This window comes from Notothenia coriiceps, unplaced genomic scaffold, assembly GCF_000735185.1.
Source record: "Notothenia coriiceps isolate Sejong01 unplaced genomic scaffold, NC01 NC01_scaffold00007489, whole genome shotgun sequence".
NCBI lineage: Eukaryota > Metazoa > Chordata > Actinopteri > Perciformes > Nototheniidae > Notothenia > Notothenia coriiceps.
The window spans coordinates 1-3,002 of record NW_011340190.1 but is presented as its reverse complement, the minus strand read 5'-3'; the positions used below and the strand labels follow the sequence as shown (position 1 = coordinate 3,002).

The following is a 3,002-nucleotide window of genomic DNA, read 5'->3' as shown; positions in this document are numbered from 1 at the left end:
GGGAGCAATCTCCAATCAACCACACCTGCAACCTGCTCGTCAGCCACACTATGAAAGCCTGCAGCCTGCACTCATTCCCTGCCGGATTGTTGCTGTGAACGGTTTGTTGCGTGCCGCTCTAGCTTTTTACCAGCATATTCTTTGACAACTTTGCCTGCTTTTGCCTCACACTGATTTTTGTGTCTCTCCCAGGAGGAATCCAAGGCCTTCCACACTCCCAAGACCAACCAGGCCTCTCTACCCACCCTGGAACAACTGTTTCCCACTGCCGCCATAACCAACCTCCACTCCCAGGTCCCCTTTTCTAATAAACAAATGTTGCTTTCACCAGCTGATTCCGTGTCATCCTTTTACATGTGTTAATAGTCAAATTCCAATAGTTAAGTAAACTATCATAATCATCCTAATGACCACAGTGGTCAGTCCACTTACCCAGGAATTTTGAGTTGAACAATTGCAGGAATATTATGTCTTTATGTTCAAATAATGTAAACATATTTTAGTAAATTGTTACCATAGAACATTTGCATAATTTCTTTAACACAAACCATGTTATCCTTCTCTAAAATAATAACATTCTGACAACATAACAAATCTAACTTGCAGCTGAAAACGTTTTAAGAACAGTAGACCATAATGTTCTAACAATGTTATCAAAAACATTTTAAGAATGTTTTTAGAGAACGTTATCCTACCTTTCAGAAGAACATTCTGGGAACCAAAATAAAAGCTTCTGGTGAAAACGTTTTAAGAACAGTAGGGCATAATGTTCTAACAATGTTTTCAAAAACATTTTAAGAAGGTTATCACCAAATATTTTTGGTGATTTTATAGGTTATAGGACTCGTCACTGCACCACTCTATAGTGTAAAGACTAGTATTACATTCAGAAAGTGATTTTGAGTGATTAGGTGACATAATGCAACAAAAAGAGGTGTGTCATATGCAGCAAGTGTAGTTCTTTGACCCAGCACTGATTTTGAGTGATTAAGCCACATAATCTGGAAGGTATTGAAGCAATATGCTCATTTTCCCATACAAATATTAATACAAAAAATATTTAGAGTATTAAAATGCAATAAAAAGAGGTGTGTCCTATGCAGCCAAATGTAGTTATTTGATCCAGCACTGATTTTGAGTCATTATGTCACATGACCTAGAAGTTATTGAAGAAATATGCAAATGTTTCCATCCAAATATTAATAAAACGTATTTAAAGTATTAAAATGCAATAAAAAGAGGTGTGTTCAATAAATGTATGCTGAGTGCATTTGCTTCACATTCACACGATCGGGACGCTGTCGATTTATTAAAAAGAACATTTTTCTCGTGTAATTGTAAAAGTCATTCGATGATGGTCCCTAAGTGAAAGCCTCGTTTCGCGGAGAAGATCTCCCCCTCGTAATACAGCCAGCAGCAGGGGGAAATGAAGCTGCTGGAGGGTCCGCGAATGTCTGTCGAATATCCAGCCCTGATCCAACCTAAAACTTCACCGCGGTACTTATTATAGAATGACTGTAGTAAAGAAACTGAGATTACACTTCCAAAACTCACAGGAAATTATTATATCTCAAATGTATAGGTAGGGTAGTAGTGGTGGTCTAATATTGAATAGTGAGGTGCGCTGAAGATCGAAAGGTTGCGAGCTCAAATCCCGACTGGAACACCACCAGTATGCCCTTGAGTAAGGCACTTAGCCCGCAGTTACTCCAGGGAGAATGTCCCTGTATGGTAATTGTAAATCGCTGTGTATAAAGGCGTCAGCTAAATGCAATGTAATCTTGTAATGTAGCCTATGCCTAAGCATCAACACAATCAAATTGATGCCAAAAAATATCCAAAACTATAGTGTTGTCTATATATTTTGGATTTCCTCCTTATTGTTTACATCTTAAACTGTTTTATATTCGCAGAATATGCGACACTACACATTCCCTCGGGGCTAAACACATTTGTATTTTATTAATTTGATCTAAAAGTTGTTTTTAGACCAAAATGTCCACTCGTCTGTCTCTCTCTGTAGCTGTTGCCATGGAGACTGATCTCAAACACACACACCACTGACGGTTGCAGCGTAAATAAAGTCCGACAACTTGATCCCTAAAGTAAGTTTACGTTATTGATTTAACCTATTTTATACAGGCTATGTATTCTACACAAGGTGACGCTATTAAAGCCTGAACAACGTTTTGTCTTGGGTGTTACATTTACGTCAAAGGGAGACGATAAAGACTGTTTTTACTTTAGCTCACCTTGGCTAAATTAGCATTGTTTTAAGGCTAGGCTAGCTAATGCTAATGATAAGTACCAAAACAACAGTGGAGATTGTACATGTCCTGCATTCAAAACATAAGTATATTACCTCCTTATGTCCCTTGAAATGTTTTTATTCTCCATGGTTTTAACATTTGACCTGAAGTGAATGTATTGTTTTCTGTTTTAATTTGTGATCTGTTCTATGCTGTTGTTGTTGTTGTTGTTGTTGTTGTTGTTATTATTAGGATCAAAATGTAGGCTACTTAAACTACCAAAACTAAAACTAAAACACCTTATGCAGAAGGCCCATTGCAGAATATCACAAGTCATGTTATTGTATTATAATTGTGTATACATTCATGTGTTCATCACTTCAAGGTTGAGTCTTATGTGTTATTGTTTGAAGAATGAGTGACTCACTCATGCCCCTGTTTCACACATAATCCCTTACTGCTGAACCAGAGGAGGAAGAAGAGTAATCATGCCGAAGAAAGCCAAGAAAGGTGGAGCAGGAAAAGCTGTAGGAAAGACGGAGGAGGAGAGGCTGATGTTCCTGCAGCAGAGAGCTCAGGCTGAGGAGGAGATGAACCGGAAGAAGGAGGAGGTCCTCACCCTGTTCCTGAAGGTAACTCTCATTTATATTCCTATTTATTAATCACTCAATGTTCAGAGTTATTAGAATAATCAGAACTCACTTTAGTTCATAAACTCAAAAAGAAGGATTGGAAAATTGATGTAGTGTAAGC

The 3,002-nt window shown here is 37.9% G+C and overlaps 1 long non-coding RNA gene across 1 annotated transcript; it reads left to right on the top strand.

Moving 5' to 3' along the window:
* The first annotated feature begins 1,416 nt into the window (after positions 1–1,416).
* LOC104944085 (uncharacterized) lies at positions 1,417–2,877 on the top strand. The gene is made up of 3 exons (XR_798189.1): positions 1,417–1,497; positions 2,024–2,105; positions 2,719–2,877. It is a non-coding gene; the product is annotated as an uncharacterized lncRNA (long non-coding RNA).
* Positions 2,878–3,002: the final 125 nt, after the last annotated feature.